This window comes from Talpa occidentalis, unplaced genomic scaffold (genome assembly GCF_014898055.3).
Source record: "Talpa occidentalis isolate TD23 unplaced genomic scaffold, MPIMG_talOcc4v2.1 talOcc4.9, whole genome shotgun sequence".
Lineage (NCBI taxonomy): Eukaryota > Metazoa > Chordata > Mammalia > Eulipotyphla > Talpidae > Talpa > Talpa occidentalis.
The window spans coordinates 49,594,109-49,604,998 of record NW_023605305.1 but is presented as its reverse complement, the minus strand read 5'-3'; positions in this window follow the sequence as shown (position 1 = coordinate 49,604,998).

The window sequence follows — 10,890 nt, the reverse complement described above, 5'->3', positions numbered from 1 at the left end:
AGCTCCTCCCCCTGTACCTCCCAGTCTCTTGTGCTTTACGGGAAAAACCTGTGGTTCTCCGAAGGCGAAACAGTAAATCGAAATCTAACTCATCGAGCACATGCGCAACACGGCGCATGCTCCAGGCGGCTCTGGACAGCGTTTCATAATTCAGATATAATTCCTTTGTTTCACAAATCTTTTGAGTCTTTTTAAAAGAGACTGGATGCCTTACAGTCTGATTTCTCCTAAGTAAACTTACAAAATCAAATATCTGAGTCTGTAAAACCCCCTTTTTTTGGGGGGGGGATTTACTTATCCATAGAGGTTGTGGATTCTTCATAGTGCTGAGCTTAACTCCTTGTGCCACCAGGGAGGCCCCTGAATCTGTAAAGCTTTTAACTAAAGTTGTTCACTGTTAAGAGTTGTTCAAAGTTAAGCATTGATCAGTTGTGAATGGTGTTCCCTGGCATTATTCAATATGATATCTAACTAGAAGGTATAGTTTTTGTTTTGTTTTTTTTTAAAGATTTATTTATTTATTTATACAAGCACTAGGTACAGTCAGAAATGCGGGGAGGGTGAGAGAATTCACCAGAGCCAGAGCGGGGAGCAGAGCAGGCAGAAGGACCGAAGTACACTGCTGAGGGGAGCATCGGGCAGCAGGAGAGGTCTGCGCGCCATGTGGGACCCTCCTCCGGTGGCCGGGGAGCAGCCGGGGATCAAACCGGCGCTGCAGAGGCTGCGGGCAGCTTCGCAACCCAGCGCTCAACCCCTGCGCCACCGGGGAAGTCCTAGAAGGTATAGTTTTAAGGATTAAATGATAGTTACTTTACACAAAGATTGGTGTCTGGCAGCTTCAGACTTTCAGCAACTGTTGCTTTACATAAAATCTAAAGAGAGTTATAAATATCTTAGAGTAAATGCCTCAATTCCTGCCAAAGCAGTTAAGCAGGAAAAAAAAAACTTGTTAGTGAACTAAATTTATAAGGAAACAAGTAAAAGGTATGTTGCCACCAAATAAATATATGAAGATATTTAAAAATCTATTTCCATGAAGAATTCAAAGTTAGTTTCCCAACAGGGAGCTGAAAATACTGAGTGAACCCTGTAAAGTTTTACACCAATGAGAAACCCATAACATCTTTTTTTTTTTTAAGATTGCTTGATTGATTGATTGATTTATACATACATACATACAAGCACTGGGTACAGTCAGAAGCGCGGGAGGGTGAGAGAATTCACCAGAGCCAGAGTGGGGAGCAGGCAGAAGGACCGAAGTACACTGCTGAGGGGAGCAGCAGGCGGCAGGAGAGGTCTGCGCGCCATGTGGGACCCTCCATCGGTGGCCGGGGAGCAGCCAGGGATAGAACTGTTACCGCAGAGGCTGCGGGCAGGTTGGCAACCCAGCGCTCAACCGCTGCTCCACCGGGGAGGCCCAAGATTTATTTTTTTATTTAGGCCAGAAGTTGTAGGGGGATTAAAGGATTCATCAGAGACAGGATGGGGAGCAGAACAGGCAGATCTACTGAAATACACTGCTAAGGGGAGCAGTGGGTGAGACAGGAGAGGTCTGCTGCATCATAAGTGTCAGCTCCCTGGCTGGGGGAATTGAACTGCTGCAGTGGCTGCAGATAGCATCATAGTGCTGAGACTTAAGCCCTTGTGCCACAAGGGAGGCCCCTAAACATTAATTAATATTGTTGAAATTTTTCTTCTGTGATGAATGCCACTCTAGACACATATACGTATATCTCAATTACAGCTCATAAGAATTTAACAAGTTTACTAAATCTAAGGCTCAGGAGAGTTAAGTAACTTATACAAGACACATGATTAGAACTATGAGTCAGGATATCAACACAGAGAGGACTAATGCCAAAGGTGGTATACAAAGCTAATCAAGAAAAATAGAAAAGTCATAAGGATCGAAGACACAAGAAGCTAACTATGATTTGAGAAATTGCTTCAGTAAAATAAATCTAACTGCAAAAGAGTATTTAGTTCCTGGTGCTTCTTGTTGGACACAGATTTGCTTTTGTGAGCAGAAGGAAAATAAAATAGAGCAATGGGTCTTATAGATCCCCCTGAGAATGTCCTAAAAGTTAGGGATCAAGTCACCAGAAAATACACATCTGTATATAAATTTGCCCATGAGGGGCTTCCCTGGTGGCACAAGGGGTTAAGTTGCAGCTCTGTGAAGCTATCTGAAGCCACTGCAGCATGAGTTTGATCCCAGGGAGGTGAACCACATGGCACAGCAGACCTCTCCTGTCTCTCCCGCTGTTCCCCTCTGCAGTGTACTTCAGTAGATTCGCCTGTTCTGCTACCCACTCTGTCTCTGGTGCATCCTCTCACAACCCCCCCCCCACCCCGCACCTCACCTCTGGCCTTACCCCAGCTTATTTTAAATAAATCTTTAAAAAATAAATAAATAAATTTGTCCATGATTTCAGAAGTTCATGAACCCATATAAGTGAATCAGAGAGGAAAGTATGGACTGAAAAATTATCAAAAGAGAGTGTATACTCTCATTCTGAAATAGAAGCTGAAATAGAGGCTGTAAGTGTGGTAAATTATTTCAAGGCATCAAAAAAAATAACCTAACTTATAAGTTTATTGATTTTTTTCCTAAAGTATCAAATATTTTTGTTGCTTTCAGTTGGCAACAGACCATATGGGAGTTGTAATTTAGATTCATCTCCTTCCCATCTCCAAGATAAGATCAGCAATCCAAAGCAAACTTCCAAGTTATTATGTCAAATTCAGCTTTACTTAGACTAACATCAGTGACTGAAAATTGGAATCAGGAATCCATTTAGTTAATTTCCTATTTCCCTTCATTTAGCCCCCTAAGTTTTGATCCTCTTGATCCACATTTCAGGTTTCTACCTAAATCTGTATACCAGATCTGTATACCAATCTGCAAATCTTTGACTCCGGATGAAGGCTAGATTGCCTCTCACTCTAGTTCTTTATTTTTAGGTTGTAGTAGCTAGTGCTATTCTAGCCTTCCCCCTATTAATGTATAATTTTGATGATTGCTACATAGTTCTAAGAAAGTATGTCTTGTCTTTTCTAAGTTTATTAACATAATTTTTTTCATTCCACTTTTGTGATATTTAAGTCACTAAATCTTTCAGCTCTCTTATAATTTCTATAATGACTTTAATATTTTCATGTCTTTCTCACAATTTTCCTGTACTATTTTTCAAGAAATAGCTTTTGATTTTGTTGATTCCATTGCTTACTTTCTAATACATCAGTGCTTGCTCTTGTACACAAATGTTTATATGAGCTTAGTTTAACAGAGTCCCAATTTAGATACAACCTAAATGGTCATCAACAAACTGTGCTATATCCAGGGGAACACTTCTCATCAAAAAAGGAACACACTAGTGATAATCAAACTATAAATAAATCTCAAATTTGTGGTTAATGAAAGAAGCCAGCCAAAAAGAGTACATACTGAGTGACTTTATCAAATTTTATAAAATACAAATTGATGTGTGGTGACAGAAAGTCACTGCAAAGTGACTGAGGACATGAGAAAAGGACATGAGAAAAATTTAAGTAATGGTAATGTGTATTATTTTGATTGTGGTTTCCTAAGAATATTTATGTCAAAACTAATCAAATTATACAATTTAAATACATACAATTTATTGCACATCAATTAATAAAGCTGTTACATAAGTGGCAAGAAGCTTAGAAACGAGAAAGTATATAGAGCAAGAATATAACTAGGTACATTTAGCTTGATCAGTACAGGTCCATAGAAAAGATAAATGTCTCCTTTTTTTAAAGATTTATTTATTTATACGTACAAGAACTGGGGTACATGCCAGAGTTGTGTGGGGGGGGGTGAGAGGATTCACCAGAGACAGACTGGGGAACAGAACAGGCAGACTGACTGAAATACACTGCAGAGGGGAGCAGCGGGTGAGACAGGAGAGGTCTGCTGAGCCATGTGAGTAGCTCCCTGGCCAGGGATTGAACCTGTGCTGTAGTGGCTGCGGATAGATTCATAGGCTGCATCTTAACCTCTTGCGCCACCAGGGAGGCCCATCTCCTTGTTTTTTAATTGCAAGGGACAAAGATCTGTTCAATGTATTGCCAGTTTTCCTGTAAAGACACAAATGGACTCTTCTGAGACTCCAAGACAAGTACCTAAGTACCTAAGATCCTAATGGCAAATGAAGCTGGAGGGCAGGTATTAGAAATAATCCTCTTGATCTGAAGAGGTAAGATTTAAATTTTCTTCTCTTTCCTGGTAATTCCATTTTTCTCTACTCATTTTCTTTCTTTTTTTTTTTAAGATTTATTTATTTATGCACATAAGAGCTGGAGTACAGGCCAGAGATGCGGGGGGTCAGAGGATCCACCAGAAATAGTGTGGGGAACAAGACAGAAATACACTGCTGAGGGGAGCAGCAGGTAAGACAGGAGAGGTCTGCTGTGCCATGTGGGTTTCTCCCGGGCCGGCCAGGGCTCAAACTCGTGCTGCAGAGGCTGTGGATTGCTTCACAGTGCGGTACTTAACCCCTTGCGCCACCAGGGAGGCCCACTACTCATTTTCTTTGTTCTCCTCTCTCCCAGTTTCTGTTCCTCTATGACTGAACTTGCACATGATCATGACAAGTTTTTCCATCTATTAGTTTAATAGATTTTGACCAATGAATAACTGTTTCTTTGATTCAAATTCCCAAGATAGGCAATCGGATTAGCTAAATTCAACTTTTTGTGCCATGGTATTGGTAAATTCCTGATCAGCTCATGAACTGACTTCCCCTAGGTCAGACTGTCCATCCCTGGGTCCAAACAGCTGTGGCCGAGAGGTAGGAAGCACACATGTAATTGAGAACATAGTTGTTTGGGGATAATACATACTAGGCAGGACAGATTCCCAAAGAAGGGAATGTGAGGAAAGTAGCCAGGGTTTTGTTATGGGGCAGTGTGAGGGGCACCCTAGAAGCCCAAATCTGCCCACTCTATATATGTTCTGCCATCTGCCACATCAAGAGAAAACATATTCTAGCACATAAGACCTTTAATGGAAAGGAACTTTAATACTGTCAGTGTGAAAAAAAGAGAAGGGAAAGGGGGGCCTCCCTGGTGGTACAAGGGTTAAGACGCAACCTATGAAGCAATCCCCAGCCTGTGCAGCAAGAGTTCGATTCCTGCCGGCCAGGCAGGGAGGAACCCACACGGCATAGCAGTCCTCTCCTGTCTCACCTGCTGCTCCCCTCAGCAGTGTATTTCAGTCAATCTGCCTGTTCTGTTCCCCACTCTGTCTCTGGTGGATCCTCTCACCCCCCACACCTCAGGCCTGTACCCCAGTTCTTGTATACATGAATAAATCTTTTTTTTTAAAGATTTATTTATTTATTTATTTATTTATTTATTTATTTATTTATTTATTTATTTATACAAGCACTGGGTACAGTCAGAAGCGCGGGAGGGTGAGAGAATTCACCAGAGCCAGAGCAGGGAGCAGAGCAGGCAGAAGGACCGAAGTACACTGTTGAGGGGAGCAGAGGGCAGCAGGAGAGGTCTGCCACCATGTGGGACCCTCCTCTGGTGGCCGGGGAGCAGCCGGGGATCAAACCGGTGCTGCAGAGGCTGCGGGCAGCTTCGCAACCCAGTGCTCAACCGCTGCGCCACCGGGGAGGCCCAAATAAATAAATCTTTTTTTTGTAATTTTTTTATTTTAATTTTTTTATTTTTTTTATAATAAATTTTATTTTTATATTCCCCATACAATTGCAACCCCCCCATTCTGACCCCAATCCCTCCCCTCCCGCCCCTCACCCCCCAAAAAGTGTCTCTGGTTCATAGTTTTTTGTTGATTTTGATTTTCACTTTCTTATAGTTATTCATTTTCCTGGTCCCTTATTTAAGTTTTCTAGATTCCTGCTATGAGTGAGACCATCCGGTATTTTTCTTTTTCTTTTTGGCTTATTTCGCTGAGCATGATCCCTTCCAGCGCCATCCATGTTGCTGCAAATTGCATGTGTTTATCTTTTTTGAATGCTGAGTAATATTCCATGGTATATATGTACCACATCTTCTTGATCCAGTCATCTATTTTTGGGCATTTGGGTTGTTTCCAAAGCTTAGCTATTGTAAACAGTGCTGCTATAAACATAGGTGTGCAGGTGCTCTTTGGAATGGATGTTTCTGTGTCCTTTGGGTAAAGACCTAGGAGTGGAATTTCTGGATCATATGGAAGTTCTATGTTTAGTAGGTCCAGAAATCTCCACACAGCTCTCCATAGTGGTTGGACCAAGTTTGCACTCCCACCAACAGTGCAGGAGAGTTCCTTTTTCTCCACAACCTCGCCAACATTTGTTGTTGCTAGTTTTTTTAATATGTGCCATTCTCACTGGTGTAAGATGGTATCTCATGGTAGTTTTGATTTGCCTTTCCCTGATTACAAGTGATGTTGAACATTTTTTCATATGCCTGTTGGCCATTTGCATTTCCTCTTCAGAGAAGTTTCTTTTTAGCTCTTCTGCCCATTTTTTGACTGGGTTAGAGACAAGGGAAAGGATAAAATGGCTTCCAAACCAGGCACCCAAAGTAACCCATGCCCTCACTGGTAAATGCCCAGCCAAACAGAGTTGGTCCAATGCAGGCCACTAAGGCCTGAAAACCTGCCACAAGTCAAGGGCTACTCCTGGTGGGGACCCACAGGAAAAGGGGCAGAGTGAGCTCAGCACATCTGGGATAGAGCAAAATCAAAATCAAGAAAAAGGCTGCCACTGTTACCTCCCCACTGGTCTCTCACCCACATCTGTTTCAACCAGTCCACGACCAAAAAGCAAACACAACTTCTTCACATGTCTCCTTGTTGCATGTGTCTCCTCCAGGTCTACTTCTTGCTCTCCATCTCGCATCCTTCCTCCTCCCAGAGGCTTCTCTAGCTTCTGCTCCTCCCTACTGAGCTCCACCCTCCCTTGGGTGGGGTGGGGAACCCAGCACCTTCCTTTTTCCTGGTGTTCACCCTGTCACAACTTGGCATCTCAAGTAGATTCATTTCATGCCTTAATTAGGTCATGAACTAGGTACCATGGGTGTCTTGTTGGTCATCACCTTATGTAATCTTGCTACTCTTCTTGCCTATGTAAGAATTTCATTATTATTGCTGCTTGAACTGAGGTGTTTTCAGATTCTTTTAGAATCCTTTTGCCATAGTTCTCTCCCTGTAGCTCTAGTTTATGCTCTACTCCTTATCTCCTAGAGGCTCTTCCCAGCTGAAGGTAACATTTACTAAGCATTATATCTCTGATCTGATCTTACAAGCATTCCCTTCATCCTTCCAGTGGTTCTCAGGATCCCTGAAATTACCCTTGCCATGAACTTGTTTTTTCTGCTTCCTGGTTTGAATAATGTATATTAAACAGTAAAACCTAGTTTTATACGTTTGCAAAACTTTCCCTATTTGTGGTCAAACTAGAATCTGAATTTATACTCTGATCTTATTTAGGGGAAATAGGTCATTTCAAATTTTTGAGCCTTCAAGTTAAAAAAATTTGCTGTGGTTCCAAGGTGACCATACCTCATGAAGCTTCCCTAAAGTGAATAATCAGATTAATTCTTTACTTGTAAGCAACAGAGGTCTTTAAGACAGGTGAACAACCTCACCATATGAATTAGTTCCTGGGATCTAAGCCAAATAGTACTTAAAGTGGGATCAGCAATTAAGCATGACTTCTGCTCTGAAAACAAGTGTCACTGAATGAGAAACTGGTATTTCATTGCTGAGATTGACAGTCTTAAGTAACTCCCCAAGGCTTGGAAGAGATATAATTATAAATTCCTTTTTGGTGAAATCATGTCTCATAGTAACATAACAGTGTAGGATATCTAGCTTTACTATCGCTACAGAAGACAGAACAAGAGTATTATTTGAAAAAGGAATGGAAAAGGAAAAACACCAACCACCAAAAGGCTAGTGTTGCTTTGCACCAAACATATCAGCTTATCGTGATTATTTAGCTGAGAAAAACATAGATGTTATCAAGAGTTCTGGGGCTTCCCTGGTGGCCAAGGGGTTAAAGCACCACTACAGCCTGAGTTCGATCCCTGGCCAGGGAGGTGACCCACATGGCGCAGCAGACCTCTCCTGTTTCGCCCACTGTTCCCCTCAGCAGTGTATTCCAGTAGATCTGCCTGTTCTGCGCCCCACTCTGTCTCTAGTGAATTCTTTCACCACCACCTCTACCCCACACCTTTGGCCTGCACCCCAGTTCTTCTATGCAAAAATGAATAAATAAAAATCTTTTAAAAAGTCTTGTATTTAGCTCAAAGTCACTTTCTCTCAAACTAGTCATAATTCTTAGTACTGTTACAGGACAGGGAGGGGGCACCCCATAATCCAAATCTGCCTGCTCTAAATAGGTTCTCCATCTGCCCTACCAAGTACCAAAGTACCAAGTACCAACATATATGACCTTTAATGGAAAGGAACTTTAACACAATTAGTTTGCAATACAGAAAAGACAAAGAATATAGTTTCTAAATCAAGCACCCAAGGTTACCCATTCCCCTCGGGGACAAATGTCCAGCCAAACAGGGTTGGCCCAAAGCAAGGCCTGAAAGCCTGCCGCAAGTCTACAGCACCCTCTGGCAGGGAGCCATAGAAAAGGGTCAGAAACAGACAGACAAATCTGGAGGAAAGAGCAAAATCAAAACCAAGATAAAAGCTGCCACTGTTACCTTCCCTCGAGTCTCACCCACATCTGTGTCAACCAGTCCAGGAACAAAAGGTAAGCACAGTTTCTTCACATGTCTCTCTGCTCCATGTGTCTCCTCCAGGTCTCCTTGTCCTCTATACTTCCTCCTTCCTTCTGTAGTCTCCTCTCCAGCTTCTTCTCCTCCCTCCTCAACTCTGATGCAGTTACAAATGACTGGTGTCTCAGATAAGCATTAACAAGTTTGTCATCCCTCAATCTCTTATTTCCCCCCTTGTTTAACAGGTTTGTCTTCTTGCATTCCAAGGAAAATGGAGTTAAGCAGCAGTTGTTAAAAAGGCAAGCTGCTGCCCACCCATCTCTGTGCTGACCCCATCCCCTCCCCACTTGGCAGACTCCCTTGCCTATCTCCCCCTTTTTTATCCTTTTGTGTAAATAACCCTGCATCCTGCCCAAGAGCAGGACAGTGGTCTTTCATACTCGAGTCTGCTGCCCTCCTCATTTGTTGACAAATTAAACCACTTTCCTTTTCCTCAAACTGTTTCCTTTCATCGACTGAGAGAAACTGAGGCGGGCATTTCGCATCAACCTCACCCTCCCTTGGGTGGGGTGGAGAACCTGGAACCTCCCTTTTCCCTTAACTTCACTATCCATGGAGATGATTCTTCTATTTTCCTGGCCTCTCAACTTTTCCTAAAATAACCTTGTTCTCTACTCTGCTTCAATTACTTACCCCTATGCTGAAACCCTAGACCTTATCTTTACTGTCACTGCACTTGCTGTACCCATTACCTTCTATCTTTTCTTTTTTTTTAAGAAGTAGTGTACAGGCCAGAGTTGCAGGGGGGTGAAGATTCACCAAAGAGAGCGGGGAGCAGAACAGGCAGATGTACCAAAATACACTGCTGAGGGGAGCAGTGGGCGAGATAGGAGAGGTCTGCCTTGTTATTTGGGTAGCTCCCCAGAGGGGCGGGGATCAACCTCTCACAGCAAAGGCCATGGACAACTTCGAAGTGCTGTGCTCAACCCTCTGCACCACCAGGGAGGCCCTACCTTCTATCTTTTCAGCTTTCTCTTCAATATCCCAATTTCATAAATTTTTCAAATTCACTAGGCATGCCAATGCATTGAACCTACTGCCTCTAGACTAGACATATTTTCTCTTCAAAATGTCCAGAAAAAGAAATTAAAAAGAAGATATACATAGGGCCTCCCCAGGTGGCGCAGTGGTTGAGCACTGGCCTGCAAAGCTGCCCGCAGTCTCTGCAGCGCCAGTTCGATCCCTGGCCACCGGCGAGGGTCCCACATGGCGCACAGACCTCTCCTGCCGCCCGCTGCTCCCCTCAGCAGTGTGTTTCGGTCCATCTGCCTGTTCTGTTCCCCACTCTGGCTCTGGTGAATTCTCTCACCCTCCCCCTTTTCTGACTGTACCCAGTGCTTGTATAAATAAATAAATCTTTAAAAAAAAAAATATATATATATATATACACACACATAGCCAAAACCAATCCATCTTTAAAAGTTCATTATGTCGGGCCTCCCCGGTGGTGCAGCGGTTGAGCGCTGGGTTGCAAAGCTGCCCGCGGCCTCTGCGGCGCCGGTTCAATCCCCGGCTGCAACCCGGCCACCAGAGGAGGGTCCCACATGGTGCACAGACCTCTCCTGCCACCCGCTGCTCCCCTCAGCAGTGTCCTTCGGTCCTTTTGCCTGCTCTGCTCCCCGCTCTGGCTCTGGTGAATTCTCTCACCCTCCCGCGCTTCTGACTGTACCCAGTGCATGTATAAACAAAACAAACAAACAAATATAATAAATAAATAAATAAAAACATGCCTCTATTAAAAAAAAAAAAGTTCATTATGTCTTCACTTATCTCTTTGAAGGCTTCTTGTTTAAAAAAAAAAAAGATTTATTTATTTATACAAGAATTGGGGTACAGGCCAGAGGTGCGGCGGGGGTGGGGGGGGTGGGGGAGGCGGGGGTTTGAGAGGATTCACCAGAGACAGAGTGGGGAGCAGAACAGGCAGATGGAACGAAAACACTGCTGAGGGGAGCATTAGGCGAGACGAGAGGTCTGCCGTGCCATGTGGGTATCTCTCTGGCTGGCTGGGAATCGAACTGGGCTGCAGAGGCTGCGGACAGCTTCACAGTGCTGCGCTCAACCCTCAACCCGCTGTGCCATCCATCGGGGAGGCCCTCTTTGAAGGCTTCTTGATGA